General features: G+C 44.0%; 1 protein-coding gene across 1 annotated transcript in view; it reads right to left on the bottom strand.

Moving 5' to 3' along the window:
• Positions 1 to 17967, bottom strand: part of LOC148108132 (focal adhesion kinase 1-like) — a 69737-nt gene extending 51770 nt beyond the window's left edge. The window contains exons 1-2 of the mRNA XM_087853837.1: positions 13750 to 17967; positions 2331 to 2460 (exon numbers count right to left, since the gene is read on the bottom strand). The gene's annotated coding sequence lies outside the window, so the exon portion shown is untranslated. The remainder of the gene's footprint in view (positions 1 to 2330; positions 2461 to 13749) is intronic.
• Between the last annotated feature and the right edge of the window lie 217 nt (positions 17968 to 18184).

Genomic DNA, 18184 nt, shown 5'->3' with positions numbered 1-18184 from the left:
AGCAGGAAATCTCCTGCAAGGCCTGGGAGTGGTAAGTGATCAAGAGACACAGTCGTGCGGGCATCACTGGCCTCGGTGGAACTGGAGATCACTACCTGGACAAATGGAAGCAGTTTGCAAAGCGAAGGGTCCCAGATCTAGGTAAGGAAGACGAAGCACATTCCCTCCTGCCTCTCCTAGAAAGAGCAACTAGGAAGGCTGGAAAGAGTAACTGCAGAAGCTCTCTGACCACTCTGAAAAGTAAACTGGAGCAGGGGGATTAGGAAGCAAGACTGGATTTAAACCACGACCAAAATCAGCAGATTTCAATACAATGGAAAGTCTCCTTGCATGATATCCTAAATGGGGAGGGCACACCCCAAACTTATTCAGCATAGGAAGAACCAGAAAAGCGTCAATTCCCGTGGGAGGAGAAAATCAACACAAGCCAATATCAAGAAGGGAACAAATATGACAATCAGCCCAGAGGGACTTTAAAACAACTACTGTACAAATAATTCCACAAACAAGCATACACACAACATACTCGATATCACAAATTCTTCTTTTCCTTTTCTCTCTTAAACCCACTGGCTCTGGCCCCCACCACTCCACGAACTTCTCCCTCTAAGACTACCAACGACCTCTGCACTGCTCAATCCAATCATTAGAGCCCAGGGCTCGTCCTTTCGACAACTGACAAGAGCTGATCTCCCACTCATGTTCTCGTGATTTTCTTCTTACCCCACCGATGGCTCCCTCCTTCCAGAGTCGCCCAGGGCTCTGTCCTTTCTCCTCTCAGCTATGCTTACCTCCCAGGCAAGCTCATTCAAATGCTGCTTCTATGCTAACAAAGCTAAAACTTGTCCCTCCGGCTCAGCCCGACTGCCTGGCCTTGCGCTGGACTGACCGCTGTTCACTCTGCACCGCAGCCCCACCGCGGCCTGCTCCTGCGCATCACCGAGACGGCAGAGCTACTTCTCCCAAAACCCCTTCCTGCTACAGCTCAGGGCGGCGGGCAGTGAACGCTAATAAGAGGCAACGTGGGCAAAATGAAGAGAAACATCATTCTCTTCAACTCTGCCAGCCCTCCCAGAGGTAGGGATGGATTCTAATTCCCCGTACGACTAATTGTCGAGAATGGCCCGGGTTTTCCTGACCAAACCCTGGCAGGTGTACTCTCTGCCGGGCCTGCTTGTAGGCTCCTTGGGGAAGTGGAGCATCACCGAAGAGAACTCAGTGAAACGTCCGACACCTCCAAGCCCAGGTGCTGACTGGCCCGCCCCCTCCACAAACCTTCCTACACACAGCCTTCTCCGTTCACGACAACGTCCGCCTTCCAGCTGCTGAGGCGAGAAACAACGGACGTCATCCCTGCCGCCTGTCTTCCTCCCACATTCCCCATCCGGTCTTGTCAGCAAGTAATGTTGGTTCTTCCCACAAAAGAGGCCCAGACGCTGTCCCCTCGCCATCATGCTCACCAACACCATCGTGACCGGAGCCACCATCCCTCACCGAAATGACTACAGCACTCCGGAACAGGCCTCCCCGCTCCCAGCCCTGCCACCCTAGCATACACGCTCACCACGGCAGACCGATTCCAAGCCTAGATCAGACGGCATCGCTTCTCTGCTCCAAACCCTAAATGGTCCCTCATCTTACATGGATGACAACAGAGAGTCAGTGAAGGAACGAGGCGAAGGACTGAGCCAACAGGTGTTCCCCACACTGCTAGGCTGTTTGTTCAAGGGGTCAATGGGACTGAAGAAGGGGCCTCTGAGGGCAGTCAGTGTGGAACTGCTGGTGAGAACACTTTTAAAGATATTAAGAAAACCCTGATTTAATACAACCTGGAGTAGAATCTGCTAAGACACATTATAACTGATGACAGTAAAAATATCTGCAGAGCAGAAAAAGGGTTAGCTGGAAAATTTACAATGATGAAAATATAAGTTGCTTAAAGCATTTAAACTATGGTTATTCAGTCTATCATTCATGAGCAGGAGCTTTCTGGAAAGTATTCGAACCCATCATGTGTTACTGAGCCAGTAGTACCAACGGCAACCTCATGAAATAGCCTGACTTGTCCTACCACACTGCAGTTCAATGGTTTGTGCAAGGCTCTGTTGTGACTTTTCAACCGCAGAGCCAAGACTGAAATCTACTTGAAAAAGACCCCCCCCTTTACTCATCACTATTACCAAACACTGAATTGCTTCGGAAATTAGCTTTTGCTCCTACATGTTAACATTTCTTCATGAGCTCAGCCTAAATTGACAAGGCACAGCAGCGCTCATATGAGGGACTTCGGGCAGTGAAGGCATTTCAGTGGCTGCAAGCATCTTACTCACAAGCAACGTCCGACGCGGCCACACGGCTCCCCCGCCGCCACAAGTTAGAGCAGCGCCTGCTGACTCACTCGGAGGAGCGTGCAACTCCTGACCTCAGGGTGGAGTTCACGCCCCACGCTGGGCATAGCGGCTAATTAAAAATGAAAAAAATTAAAAGTTAAAGAGAGAAGTGGATTTATGTCCCCACACAAACGTGTAGCAGATGTGTTTTGAGCTCAAACTACAGTTCCAGCGGCATTTCTCAAACCTCAATGCAAGTACAATGAAAATTCACGTATCTCAAACCCACTTCACCGAGCAACTGAGGCACTTCCATCAGACCATCCATCGGAGAGAGGAATCTGCGCTGTAATGACGTGCGGAAAGGCAAACATCAAAAAGAATCTAGTGGAATTCTATCGATGTCTGCCAAACGATGAATACACTAAACTGAAATGATATGCTCCCGAACTGGTATCAGTGTGCAAGAGCACCTACGAGTATGCAGACACTGTCAGAGATGACATCTGTAACCTTCCGTGACGATCAGCCCCGAGACTGAACATTTGTCATTGGTTGTGATGATACGGAACACTACCTGTGAGCTCCAATTACAAAACATGTTATCCAACCCTCCCCCGAAAAAAAATTCCATTCTTATTAGACCTGTATTAAAATATATATACATACTCAACTATTATTTGAAATTCTGTCAATAAAAATTTTATAGATATTAGTGTTCTTTCCTGTTATGTAAGTACTTACATAATATCCTTCATTTTGCCTCTTAGTCTGCAAAACCTAAAATATCTACCATCTGCCCCTTCACAAAGAAGCCTGCCGATCCGTTTCAGTCATCTTCCCCAGATCTTCTGACCACAGGTACAGCTAAGGCACATACCACATATCTTTAACTTCTCAGCTGTTTTTTTCTTTTTAACTTAAGTCTGTCATTTTACCTTTATTCCTTATAAATTTTACCTTGTTGATTTTAGCACTTCATTACAACCTGTCAAAGTATTTTCAAATCCTGATTCTAAAAATGAACGGTCTCCCAGCATTAACTCCTGTTCTTTACTCAAATTCTTGATGAAAACATTACGACAGGTGTCAAGTATGACACACTTCTGGAGACATCTTCACTTGGGTGCAGAAATTCTGGTATTTTAGTTTTGTGGCAAATTACACTACATGTGGTTGCAATGTATCTTCTACCTACAAGCAGTAATTTCTTTTCTTTTTTTTTGGAAGATTTTATTTATTTATGTGACAGAGAGAACACAGCAGGCGAGTGGGAGAGGAAGAAGCAGGCTCCCAGCGGAGGAGCCCGATGTGGGACTCGATCCCGGAACGCCGGGATCACACCCTGAGCCGGAGGCAGACGCTTAAGGACTGCGCTACCCAGGCGCCCCAAAAGCAGTAATTTCTTGAACTCCCTAGTAATGACAGGAATAACAATTTACTTTCTAGGCTGTATGCAGGAAAGGATTAAGCTTGCCCCAGGGAAGATTTGGCCATTGCCCAGCTCCTGGGAAGTCACCTCTGAGCCTTTGGAATCCCCTGCCTGATAAGGCGGTCTTTGTTTAGCTGGGGGCCTTCGGCCACACCAGACAGTCCATGCTAACAATTTGATTTCTGGTGGAGCCTTGCGCCACACACGACACCAGTTTGATCTCCAGAGGGACTGGAGACTAAACTCAGCCATGTAGGCAGTGCCTATGGGACAACCCCCAATACATATCCTGGACACCAAGGCTCAGGTGAGCTTCCCTGGTTGGCAGCATCGGTGCTGGGAGAAGTCAGCACACCTGCACTGCGAGAGGACAACTAGAAGCTCATGCTTGGTCTTCCCTGGACTTCGCCCGGTGTGCCTTTCCTTCACTGACTTCTGTCCGCATCCTTGCCCTGTAATAAACCATAACCATGAGGATAATGGCTTCTCGCAGTTCTCTAAGTCCTTCTAGTGAACCACGGAACCTGCAGGTAGTCTTGGGGGCCTCCCAAACTCTAGGTCCTGATGATTTACAACGTCCTTACAGCAACACTACAGCAGTGTTCTTTCAGCACGAGGAGATGCTAGTTTAAAATGCAGGTGACAGGGGCGCCTGGGTGGCACAGCGGTTAAGCGTCTGCCTACTGCTCAGGGCGTGATCCCAGCATTATGGGATCAAGCCCCACATCAGGCTCCTCTGCTGGGAGTCTGCTACTTCCTCTCCCACTCCCCCTGCTTGTGTTCCCTCTCTCACTGGCTGTCTCTGTCTCTGTCGAATAAATAAATAAAATCTTTAAAAAACAAATAAACTAAAATAAAATAAAAAATAAATAAAATGCAGGTGACAGGCGTCCACATCAGCAATGATCATCCAACATCTCTGTGGGATAACACCAGGCATTTGCATTAAAAAAAATTTTTTTTTTGAGAAAGAAAAAGCCAGATCACGAGGCGGTGGGGCAGGAAAGGAGACTCCACACTGAGCACAGAGCCTGACACAGGGCTGGATCTTATGACCCTGAGATCATGACCTAAGCCCAAAACAAGAGTAGGACGCTTAACTGACTAAGGCACCAGGCCCCCCTGCCTGCATCTCTCATATACTCTCCTTGGTGATTCTTACATACACTACTTTCAGGACCACTGACGTACCCAAAAGCTTCCTGAGGCAGTGACCGTCTTTTTTTTTTTTTTTTTAATTTACTTACTTACTTACTCACTTATATAATCTCTACACACAACGTGGGGCTCAAACTCACAACCCCAAGATTAAGAACCACATGCTCCACCCACTGGGCCAGCTAGGCACCCCAGGACTGTCTTCTTTTTAATGAATCCCCATCAGGACAAGATGCTCAAGAGTCAAGAGTGACTCAGGACAATGCTCTAAATCTGGTAGAGAAGTGAGAACAACTGGCATTATTAGTCTTCTAAAACTTAGACTATATACACGTGTGAGATTTGTTTTGTCATTCCTCAAATATCCAAGACAATGTAGAAATAAATGACTGAATGCAAACCACAAGTTACTTGGATACAGTGTGAACAACGGATTCAACGATGTCCATTTCTCACCCATTTTTCAATTACATCCATTTTTTTCAATCTCCTGACAGTTAATAGGAAACCTGAGTTTTAGAAGCTGTCTTCATACCCTTCTCATCTACTAAAAAGATCACCCGTGAGCTAAAGGTCAAGACAGCTGAGAGAATCTTGAGAGTTCTCCTCTGTCAGTATCAAGGAGCCATTTACCCAAGGAGCCTTACCCTGTTATTTCTTCCTCTCTACAGTGGGAGCCCCGGACCAGCTGATCCCTAAATTTAGATCAACCTCTAAAACCCTAGACTACCTAAAACAATAAAAATAAAGGAGGCAAACACCCAGTGGAAAAGTTTAGAATTTCCAATGAAATAGTTGAAAGGGCAGACTCAAAGACGAAAATCAAACATCAACTCTTCACCAACCAAATCATCAACCGTCACCGGACAAAAATTAATTCATATGTAGACAACTTGCATTTAAACTAAGTTACTCCTGCTACCTCTTTTATCAAGTCAATTCCTTAGGACACAACTAATGTATTTTTCCCAAAGCAGAAAGCAAAGCTTTTTTTTGCCATGACACAGCCAAGGAGACGCCAAACTTTTTACCTACACTGGAATCACAATTATCCCCAGCCTGAAATCTTAAGGGTGATATTTTAAACAGCCTAGGGGTTTTCACTTCTAACGTCTACACCATCACTGAATTCCATCATTTCTTAGATCTTTGCCATTCATGACACTTGGCCCTTAATGGAGGTCACAGTCCTGTCAACAGGAAAAGGGAAACTTTCTCAGACATAAACCCATTTCCAAACGCTCCCCTCTAAGCCTCAACTTCTATAGGGCAGCCATATATCACCAAAAACAGCAAATCTCTGCACGGACTGCTATAATCTAGAGTCTGTAATTCCTAAATTACATATAACGCTAATGTCAAACACGAACCAATCCAGTTTAGACTCCAGGACACCACATTCATCTGCCTGGTGCGAACATAAACCACCAGCTGCCCAGTTCCTCCTGCATCTGTTCACGGAAGAGCTAACTGTAACAGGACGAGTTAGGTACTGTCTTACAACTATTAACTATCAACGCACTTCTGAGCGGACAGAAAAACTACACTCCTTTTTGGAACTAACACAGCCAACTAAAAGTGACACTGGTCCATCTCTCAGAGCCATGGGACTGTTAAGATATTCCTAATAGTTTATAAACTTTAGCTTCATCTCATGTACAACAGCATGTTGAAACATCCATGCCAACGAGAGTCCCAAACTCTCCTGGCTGGCCTTCTATGTACAAAAACCGAGCCTTGTTTTGTCTCTCGGAGGCCAGGGGAGACATCTGCACTGCTGGCTGGTAGACCTCGGTTGGTACAGTTGGGCTCAGGTGACAGCTTCATGTGCCTGTGTTTTATGTAGCGGTCTGGGATGTATGACACTTAAAGTAACAGTCCTGTGATTTGGATGCTTAGCTTTCCCTTACAGCCTCACACCCGGGCAGAGTGTCAGACATCCACAGTCCAATAACAAGGAGTGCCCCCGCCTTGGGCTGGGCTCACTTTTGATAATGGGATGAAAGCCCAAGCATCCTACCCCAGGAAAACAGCTCATGTGCATACACACAATTCTGCGTACCGCTTCTGGGGTTCATGGACCTAGGAGACAGCATTTCCTCCTTAAGCAACAAACAGTCTGATCAGTAAGCACTTAAAAACAAAAAGATCTTCATGGACTTTTCACCAAGGGAGAAATCTGGGAGCCATCCTGGAATTGCTCTGGACACCCCCTCTCTCAGCCCTGGCTCTTCATTTCCCAGGTCAGAGCCTGGAGACTGGCTGAGAAACAGGCTTCAAATCACCCTCTCTCCAGTTCCTCAGTCACGCCCTTAATTAAGGCCTTCTTCACTTGTGTGTACAACGTAATTGTAGAATTAAAAGGACACAGGCTGTTAGACTGGACCATCTGAACTTTGCCCATCACTTTACTAGCTGGGCGACAGACACCGGGCAGCCATTCCCTTAATGACAAAGGCTTGGCTCCTCTCCCTTCTGAAGCGCATGACTGCAACAGCTCCTTGACCGACCCTTGTACTAGTTAACCACCCGCTTGTCATAGGAATCTGCTCCCATCAGAATCAACCACACGCTGCTCTGATCTTGTCAATAGTATCAACCCTACCTCCTTCTCGACCCAACCCTTTCTGTACTCCTAAACACTAGTAAAAACATCCAGTCTCACAGACCCCAGCCTCTCCCGCCTCTGCACCTTTAGAGCGGGCATGTCCTCCACGAGGCCCTGCCTGCTTCCCACCTTCCACTCTCTTTCTACAGATCCCTGCAGACAGCCAGACCTGAAGAGGTCACGGCATCTGGTCCACAGCCAGTTTCTGTATGGTTCTGGGCTAATCAAGGTTTTTACCCTTTTAAAGGTTGTTTAAAAAAAAAAAAAGGCAGCTATGTGACAGGCCCTATGTGGCCTACAAAGCCTGAAATGTTTACTATCTGACTTTTAACAGAGAAAGTTTGCTGACCTCTGAGCGTGACCATGACGGGGACATGCCCTCCAGGTCCTCAGAGCACTCTGCTCTGGCACTATCACTGTAGGCATCACACTGCACGCTGACTGCCTCACTCCCCTCCTGTCTGTGCCCCCGGGGGCTGACACTACACCAGGCACAAGACAGGTATTTAATACTGTTGACGCCTCAACAACTGGGTCCACGTATACACAGATTTTTTTTGATACATGCCGCATAGTAAATGTAGTTTCTCATAATTTTCTCAACATCCTCTTTTCTCTAACTTACCTTTTTATAATACGGTATATGATACACATACAAAATATGTGCTAACTGCCGATTCTCAACTATGGGGAAGGGTCCGGCGGCCCGCACTGTTCAGGGGTCAACTGTCCTGGCACTTTACATGTGTACACCATCCCACATAGTAACTGCACGCAGAGCTTCAAAGATCACAGATACTAGAGTTTATATAGACAGTATCAGAAGTCACGTGACTAAAGGCAACGCACCAGTATTTGTACCTCAACCTCCTGTTTCCTAGTTAAGATGCTCTTTCTACTAAAAAGACCTGCGTCTCTACACAAACTATGATACCTAGACATCTTTGATTACTAATACCTGAGACTTTAGCTAAGGGTAAAATTTAATTTTTGACTCGCTATTTAATTTTGATAATTTTTAAATTACTGCTACTTTTTGTAAATTAAAGAAGAAAGAAAGAAACAGACACCCTAAGGAAGCACTAGGCAGGTATTTGTAAATTAAATATCAGTACTTAGTGGTTTTCTACTCAGTGCACCACAGCCTCCCATGATCCCACCTATACCGGTCTGAGAACCCACACCACCTTAGAGACAGGCTCCATGATACGCCTGTCAAAGAGGCTCAATCCTCTGTCTAGCTGTTCCTGCTCTAGGCGGACTTTGGAAAAAGTCAAGAGTCCGGCCAGCACTGTGTAAGAGAACGCTCCATGACGATGAAAATGTCCCATCTCTGCACTGTCCGAGGTGGTAGCCACTAGCCACACCTGCATACTGAGCACCCAAACTGGGGCTAGTGTGACTGTCAAACAGAACTTTTCATTTTATTTAATTTTAATTTAAAGAGCCACACACAGCTAGCAACGACTACAGGAGACACAGATCCAAGTCTAGACTCCAAACACTGCAGTGAAATAAAACACACTTTTCCCTGTATCCTTAACTACAGGCTATGTTATCTGGCCCAATCATTCCCCTGAAAAAGACTAAAAAAGATGGACAGAATACTTTAAAATCTTAAAATCAACCAGAAACTGACAAGACAATAAGGAAAGAACAGGCCAAAATTAAAGTGAAATCAGGAACCCAAAGAGATGAACAAGCACAGAAACCACCTCTGCCCTGCAGTCATTTGCCAATTCTGAAAATTTTCAACTTTCATTTTTACAACCATTCAGGGAAAGAGGAGTAAGAATCAAAAGCTGGGTCCCTTAGGGTGTTTAACCAAAAACACTACCTCCAGAAGCAGGGCCCTAAAGGCTACAGAGCTCAAGATAAAAGAAACCAGAGGTGAGTCACCTCTCCAGTAAAATCACAGCACTGGGCGGTCCAAAATACCTCAAGCCTTAAACCTGCTTTAAACTGGTTGAAGCAAAAAAAAAAAAAAAAAAAAAAGCTCTCAGAAGGAGCTATATCTTCATTCTATGCCTCAATAGACTCCTACAAATAATCAGAACTAAGTTAAGAATCCTACAAATAATATCCTACACCATAAATAAAAATGAATCACAGACCTAAATGTAAACCTGAAACTTTTCTAGAGGGGGATGGAGGGAAATAAAGGAGAAAACCTTTGTGACCTAGGATTAGGCAACAACTTCTTAACTACGACACTGAAAAAGCACAGTCCAGGGGTACCTGGGAGACTCAGTCAGTTAAGTGTCTGCCTTGGGCTCAGGTCATGATCTCAGGGTGCTGGGATTGAGTCCCAAAGGCAGCAGGCTCCCTGCTCAGCGGGGAGTCCGCTGCTCCCTCTCCCTCGGCCCCTCCCCCATCCCGCTCTCTCTCCCTACCTCGAATAAATAAATAAAATCTTTAAAAGAGAGAGAGAGAATGCAAAAACAAACCATAGCATGAGAGAAAAGCACAGCACACATCTGACAAAGACTTGTATCCAGAATATATAAAGAACCCACCAATAAGAAAAAAAATTTAATAGGCAAAAGATTTGAACACCAAAAGATACACAGGTGGCAAAACCACAAAGAAAAACCATTACACACCTATCGGAATGGCTGAAAAGCTAAAAGACTAACCATACCAAATGTTGCCCCAACGATCCAGCGTGACTGGAACTCTCACACAAAGCTGGGAGGAATGTGAAATGGTTCAGCCATTCCAGGACAGAGTTTGACACTTTCTCAAAAAGCCAACATAGGCCTACCACAGGATCCAGCCATTACAGTGCTAGACCCAACCATTTCCAGGAAAAACAAAAGCCGATGGTCACATGAAGACTTGAGCAAAATTATTCAAAGGCTTTATTTGTAATAACTCAAACCAAGAAACGACTCTCCACACACTGATCACGTTCGACGTCATTCCAAGCAACAGCAGGAAGAAATTCCTTGCAAGTCAGCAAGGGATTCTAAAACAGATACAGATCTGCAAAGGGTCAAGGAGGGCCAAGGTATGCTTAAAAAGGAACCAAGTGGGAAGAGTTCCACAATAAGACCTGTTATAAAACTAAAATAATTGAAGCAACTTAAACTGGGCAGTACCAGTGGAATTCAAGAAAGTCCAAAACAGATGCACATACACACGGACCTTTCATTTCCAAGAAAAGGGGCACTGCAGAGCGCTGGGGGAAAGATGCTCTTTTCAATGAACGGTGTTCGGACAACTAGCCTGTCCACAGGTTAATGAAGCTGGATTCCTTCTTCAGATTATGCACCAAAACCAATTCTGAGAGAATTACAAAGTTAAAGGTTAAAAGCACAAGTATAAAAGCATTTAGAGAATAAATGAGGAACTAGTTCATGACCTCAGGGCAGGGAAAGACACAAAAAGCTTACAAAGGAAAAGACTGACAAATGGCGCTAATTAAACTTAAGAACTTCTATTCATAAAAAAAAAAAAACACACAAAAACCACTGAGTCAGTGAAACTGCATATGACAAAGTGGGAAGAGACAGCAGCAAAATACATAACCAACAAAGAATGTGTGTTCTGAATATATATAGTCTACAAATCAATTTAAAAATAACCTAATAGAAAAATATGGGCACTTCGAAAAACAGTGCATCCGAATGGCCAGTAAATGTATAAAAATGTGCAACCTCACTGTAACCAGGAAAAGGCTATTTAAAACCACAAGGCAGCAACACAGCAGAAACCACCAGAAGGGGCGGGGCGGGGCGACTGACACAAGACCAGAGCAGGGCTGAAGCAGTCATGAGAGAGAAGACTGGGGGGCGGCTGGAGCCTCCCAGCACAGCGGGGAGCAACAGGAGACTCCCTCACTGAGAGGTGCTCCAGGCCAGGCGCTCTGATGTACATTTAGTGGGCTCACAGTCTATAACTGACTATAAACTAGAACTTTAACTTCACTTGACCAATGTAAGGAGAAAGAAACTGTTTCAGATCACTTTTTCCCACCAGCTCATTCCTTTTATTTTCTCCATCACAGGGCTACACCACTGACTCAGTCTGATGGGGGCCAGAAGAGGACGTGGAAACATCCTTTGTACTTCGCGTCCACATTATGGTAACCTAAGTCCACCCGTCTGTCCCTAATTCTCTTCTCTACCTTAGTAACAACTTCATGTACTTCAAGGTCACAAGGCCCCCTCAGCAGGAGCACAGAGTCTTCTTCAATCATTAAACCAATGACTGAGGGCCAACCCACTATAGGAGGAGGAGGAAGCTGTGAAGGACCCACAGATCCGTACAGGATAATATAGAGTCCCTGTCCCTGAGCTCACAATATTCTATTTGCCTTCACGTGCGTCCAACTCTGCATAAGACATAGTAGAAAGTAAGCATATCACCAATTCCATCTTTGAACACTAACTTTTATCTAGCTCTGATCTTAGGGAAAAAATAAAGGACAAAGGCAAAACAATACATATTAAATTTAGATATGACTTTAATGCTAGGCATAGAATCAATTCACACAATACTGTTTTAGTAGTCACCCCAAGACTTGGAAATCATCCTGACTGTAATATAAGCAAGCCAATCTTTCAACACCAAAACAAAACCACCAGGGAACACGTGCCTTGAGCACCCACATATACACACTTTCCTGCTATCTGCCAAAAACCACAAGTCCAGGGGCCATACAAATTGCTATTTCAATGCAAAATCATTTATTTAAAATCCAAACCAAGATTCAAAAGAATTTAATGACCTCAGCATAAAACATTCAAAATCCCTAAACAAAATTAGTTGTGAGGTCTTCCCAAGACTCTAGAAAACCTGAAAAACATACTGAAAAAGAGTCCTGAAGTGAAGGCAATCTCACTAGCAAATCTAAGTGGTCAGAAGCCAAACACATGCCTCTGCCATTTACGACTGATTTTTTGCCTGCTACGACTTGCATTTCTCTTAAAACACTCTCAAGTAGTAGTTGACAGACACTAGCATGCAACAAAAGCTCCTGGACAGCATGTTCAAACAGACTGCGGGCCCCACCCCCCGAGTCTGATTCAGGAGGTCAGAGGTGGGGCACGAGCACAGGCATTTCTAACCCGGCCAAGTGATGGTGATGCAGTTGTACTTTGAGAACCACTGCAAACAACCAGTTTACTGGTTTACTGTGGTGTGCGCACGCACGTGTTTCCCTTCGCAATAAGCAAGACCAAGGGGAACTTGCTGAGGAAGAACAAACTCTTTTTTTTACCCAAATACTGACTTTTCTTGCCTGAGTGAAGGTAAGTGACCTGTTGCTCAAAACGTTTACTCTGAACAACAACGTAAAAGACTCTCTAAGCAGATCATCGGAAGGCCGGTGTGTCATGGAACTGGCATTACAGTGTTAGGAAGATGGATTTTTTTTTAAGATTTTATTTATTTATTTGACAGAGAGAGACAGCCAGCGAGAGAGGTAACACAAGCAGGGGAAGTGGGAGAGGAAGAAGCAGGCTGCCAGCGGAGCAGGGAGCCCGATGTGGGGCTCGATCCCAGGACCTTGGGATCATGCCCTGAGCCGAAGGCAGATGCTTCACAACGGAGCCACCCAGGCGCCCCTGGGAAGATGCATTTTTAAAAATGGTTTCAGGGCATAATGTAAAACCCTTGTAAAGTACATGATGAATCCAACTGATTAGTAAAAGATACATTAGAGCTTCTAGACCAGTCATCAAGGATCTTTTATAAATCCCAACTTCCTAGGTCTTCAGAATATAGAATGAGTCCTAACGAACACATGACCAATTCCTACAAAATTAATTTCTAGAAAAAAACATTTGAAAACCATAAAGGGACAGAGAAATGCCTTTTTCCCGCAGCTCAAGTTTCATGATATTTATAATCTAAAATAAAGCAGACAAAGATAGAAACAGATAATCCAAGTTCTCCCTGGTATCAAGTCCTACCTGGTTTGTAAGTAAGGTTCTTTACCAAGGCAAACAAAAAACAGTGGACTGCTGACTGATGCAGGAACAGTTCTCCAACAACGAATGAGCCTGGGTTCTTTCATTCAATAAATATTGTGTCAGACACTGGGGATGCCATAGTGTGTAAAACAAAGTTTCTGCCCTCGTGTTGCTTAAATTCTATAAAAAGACACACAATGCACTACAAATATGGAATGTATAAAACCACGTCAGCTCTTTCTTCAGTCCATCAAAGACAAACACATGGTGCTTTGGTCACAAGTAGACCCAACAAGCACCTACCGTTCACAGCACAATCCAAAGCACCAGATGGCAGGACTTTTAAGATAGAAAATGGAGGCAGAAAGGAGATCCTAGGCACAGACAGCCCATAGATACAACTTTTTAGGTTCTTCTGAGCCTTGGTTTTGGTCCACTGGCCCTAAATAAAGGAGGACAGAGTACGTCAAGTCTTAAAAGCACTATGGAAAATTCTAAATCGGCGAGAACGAGCACATTCACTTCAGAAACATTTATAGAGCAGCAATGTGTTAGAGATTATAAATTCTAGGATTTACTACAAGGGGATGAAACCTGCATGAGAAATTTACAATTTACTTTTCCCTCACATTACACCTTGCTTCCCACAAAACTATATTCATAAACACTGACACTCCCCCCAAAAAAAGTCACCAATGAAAAAACTCTGTAACAATGTAGAGGTTACTAAAGCACAACCTTGAACAAATAAGCGTCAATCACTGCACTATGCATTATATATTTGTATTTAACTGATTTTAAATTAACTTAAAATAATTAAACAATTTTGGTATGTTCATTAAAATGTTTACCTACACCATGTTGGCCAGATCACAGCTTCATGATATGAAAGCGTCAGATTCAAACAGAAAATATAATTATTTCAACTCTCCCAGACACGGTACTTACACCTGCATGCTACTCACTCCCCCTTCGGAAGGCTGGGTTCAGATCTGTGAGACTACTGCTGCTCTAGTCCTGTCTGGTCCTAGAAGCTGCACAGAGAGTTCAGCAGGCCCAGCCAACAAGGACCTACCCCTTGTGGGCCAAGAGGCCCACGGCAAGCTCCTCAAACTCCAAACTTCCAGTGTCTCCTCTGCAAAAATGAGGATAGCAATAGCACATTCAATGGTTCTCAGGAGGAATAAAGGAGAAAAAGCATGAAAGCAATCACCTCAGGTCTGGCACGTGTCATCTCCCAGATTTAATTCATCGGTAAAAAGGTAGTGACACCTACCAACAACACACAATACCCCACACGTAGCAGTAACATTACATCTCCTCCCCTATCAGTGGATAACATTCACATGTATGACTTTGGTCATTTTTCTTGTTCTGAAAAATGAGTTTACAGTAAATGCCAATGTATATCAATAAGATCTAGGCAGAATTTGTTTCGTTCAATACAAAGCTTGCAAGGAAAGACCTTCATGTCCTGACAAATAAGTAAACTCTGTGACGATGCTACTTGTTCCCTTCTCGGAGGCTTTCAACTGCTAAAAAGTGGCAATAGTGCCACCCAGCCAAAAACATCTATTTCATACTTTCCTCTAAAAACCACTTCATTAGTGTTTATGCAAATCAGACCATAATTAACGGCATTTGCTAAAAATCTCACCTATCCTGAAACTTGAATTACATATGCCTATCTGAATTTTATTTCCATGATAGAGCCTAGCAAAAAAAAACAATACAACTGTTACAGACAGGAAGAGAGGGGGTTCTTCTGGTACTTTATAATCAGAAACACATTTATGTAGTTCTGAATGGTAAGATTTGGCACCATTCCTAGAAATTAATGCCACAAAGTGGTAGACAGCAATTTCATTTCTCCTACACTAGGTTGCCTTTTGGTAGTCATGAAATGGAAGAGAGAAAAAAAAAAAACCTTGCACAAATATTAGCAGAGAGAAAAAGCCATCAACGGTTTAAATAATCCACTACGAAACATGGTTTTCAGAAGAGACATAAAAAAACAACTACTTAAGGCAGCTGGCTGAGGCACTGAAACACAGGTACACCCAAACAGGAGCTGGAACCGCGCTCATCCTCTTCCACCGAGGATCCGTCTAAGGACAGAGATGCAACTTCAGATTTGAATGCTTACTGCACTCACAAACTTCCTGGAATTTACTACTATTCACTCAAATAAGGTCATTTACTTTGCCCAAGTTTTTAGAATTTGCATTTTAAATAATTTCTATAGGCATCAGTAAAAATTCCCAAAGACCCCCACAGCAATATTTTGCTAATTATTTAAGGGATTTTAGTAAGGACATACAGTAACGAAATAAGTTCTTAAGCTCGAGCTTTAAGACAAAATAAACTACTACAGAAACTAAACTTTACTGGTTTACAAGCCAAAAAAAACCCCTCATTTCACAAACGATAGAATTTTTAATTATATTGAAATTTAAAACAAGATTTTAGCCGAAAACTGTCTAAACTGAAAATGTTTACTTTCAAAAGTTAAAGACTTACATATTAAGACTTTGACTCTCATCTTTCCTGTGTTACCCTTGAGACAAGTATTTTCTCAAAATTAAGACACTTAAAAATACAGGAAAAAAGGTTTCCATAAAATCTTTAGAGATAGAGAAGTAGCAACTCAAAACTAACATCCAAAAAAGAAGAGTCATGTTCAAAATGACTCTTTACTACACGATAGAACATATACAGTACACAGAAGACACTATAATTTTTCCTGCGGGAACTAATCAGCATTTTTTTAAGGGGATAGCTTTAACAATACAATTGTTATTTAGACAATTTCTCAACCTTCCCAGCGAGAAAAGTTATGTGACTTGCTGAAGAACCCAATTTTAAGAATTGGGATGTCAAGTTCTCTAATTTCCAACAATGGGCATGGAGTGCTAGAGAAACGATGTTAGTGAGAAATGTTCTAATGATCTGCACTGTGGCTCCTAACTTCTGGTTTCACCGGACACTTCCACCCCATCGCACTCATGGAGCTTCACTCCTAATCACGATTCACCTTCAGCGGACCGCCGGCCTGAAAAGAGGCTGAAGTCCTCTCTCCTGTAGGGCTCTGCCCCAGGACTATTGGCCCCAAACCTTAAACACTAAGTTCTGGATTCAATGTCTTTATTTATCCAAGGACTTGCTTCTTGATGCATCATAACCTCTGAACAATGCGTAGGTCCTTTTATTCAGTGTATATACTCAAGTCTTAGGTTGATTGTGGGATCCTTTAAAAGACAGCAATGGGTTTTAAACAATCTTTCCCCAGTTTTCATTATTAAATCAGAGTATATGATAATCACCGGAAAGATATTACTTAAAGAATGTGTAACATGGGATCTTGCTGCTTCGACAACATTTAGCACACAAATGTATTCAAGACACGAGTGGTAGGCTCATTCAGTGTTTCACCTCCAAGGACAGCCACAAAGAGAAAACAATGTACTCATAAAGACACCGGAACGCAAACTTTCTTCAGAAGTTTCATGTGTTTAAATATTGCAGGATGTTAAAAATTATCTCCAAAGCACAATGGCATGAAAAAATCACCTACATTGGATCTCAACAAAAATAAGGTGAATGCTAATTTGCAATGTATCTTTCCATCACTTCATCCACCTTTCAGGTTTTCAAGAGATGAGACAACTGACCAGAGTTCACACATTTCCAAGAGAAGACTGCTTCCATTATGAGTTTTACAAATAAAATATTAAGAGTGAGGCTCTGGTATTTCATTTCAAATAGTAATGGCCTATTTTTCCAACCACGAAAATGTTGACATTCTACCTAAGAATCCCAGCGTTGGTCGTCTTATGTACAGATCCCCAAATCCTTACACCGCCTTCAGCTTGAATGTATTTCAACCAGTTCCCATAATTACTACATTACTATTATCTTAGTCTCACTGCCAAAAACCCAGCTGCAGGCTAACCATGCAAGAATGAGACACTGTTGAAATGACTAAAAAAATTTTTTTACCCTTACTGCATTAAGCTAAATCCTGCAATTAAATAAAACCAAGTAACACACACACACACACACACACACACACACACACACACACACACACCCCTCCTCCTCCTCCTGAGAAAAGAAAGGAAAGGAGAGAGAAAGAAACAAGTCCTTCTTCCACCTAAGCCAGAAGCAGAGCTGGGGGCTGGGTTGGGAAGAGGTAAACTTGGAGGCACAATGAATCAACGAGGTCTCCAGGCCTTTCGCCCCAAAAACCACAGGGCCACAGCAAGTTGAGCGCCAGCTGCGGGGAAGGAGCTGGCCCGGATCCGGGTTCGAGGCTCGCCCTTCCCTGCCGCAGGGCCAGTGAGTCCCCATATCGGGTCAGGGCTCTTCTCCCCCCTCCAGGTCCCCAAGGATTTCCCTCTTCCTCCTCCTTTCTCTCTCCCCCCTTTTGTCTTTGAGGCAATTGGCCAGCTCCCAAGGAGGCCGGCTGGCCTCCCCAAGCCCCCGGCCTCCCTGTGCGCTCCGGCCTCCAGCCCCTCCGTCTCTCCGAGACCCCCGAATCCACCAACTTCCCCATCTTTCACGAACCCCCCCAGGCCTTCTCATGTCCCCCAAACCTCCCCGTTTACCCGAGCCCCCGGCCTCCCCTCGTCCCCTGGCCTGCCGGAGCACGCCGACCTCCCCACAAGTCCGTCCTCCACCCATAGCCGTTCTCCCAGAACACGCCCCCTCGTCCCCCTTCCCTGGCCTCTCCTGTCCC

This window comes from Ursus americanus, chromosome 22 (assembly GCF_024610735.1).
Source record: "Ursus americanus isolate L20-20 chromosome 22, mUrsAme1.1.p, whole genome shotgun sequence".
Lineage (NCBI taxonomy): Eukaryota > Metazoa > Chordata > Mammalia > Carnivora > Ursidae > Ursus > Ursus americanus.
Note: the sequence above shows the minus strand (reverse complement) of the source record. Positions and strands in the feature narration are given on the sequence as shown.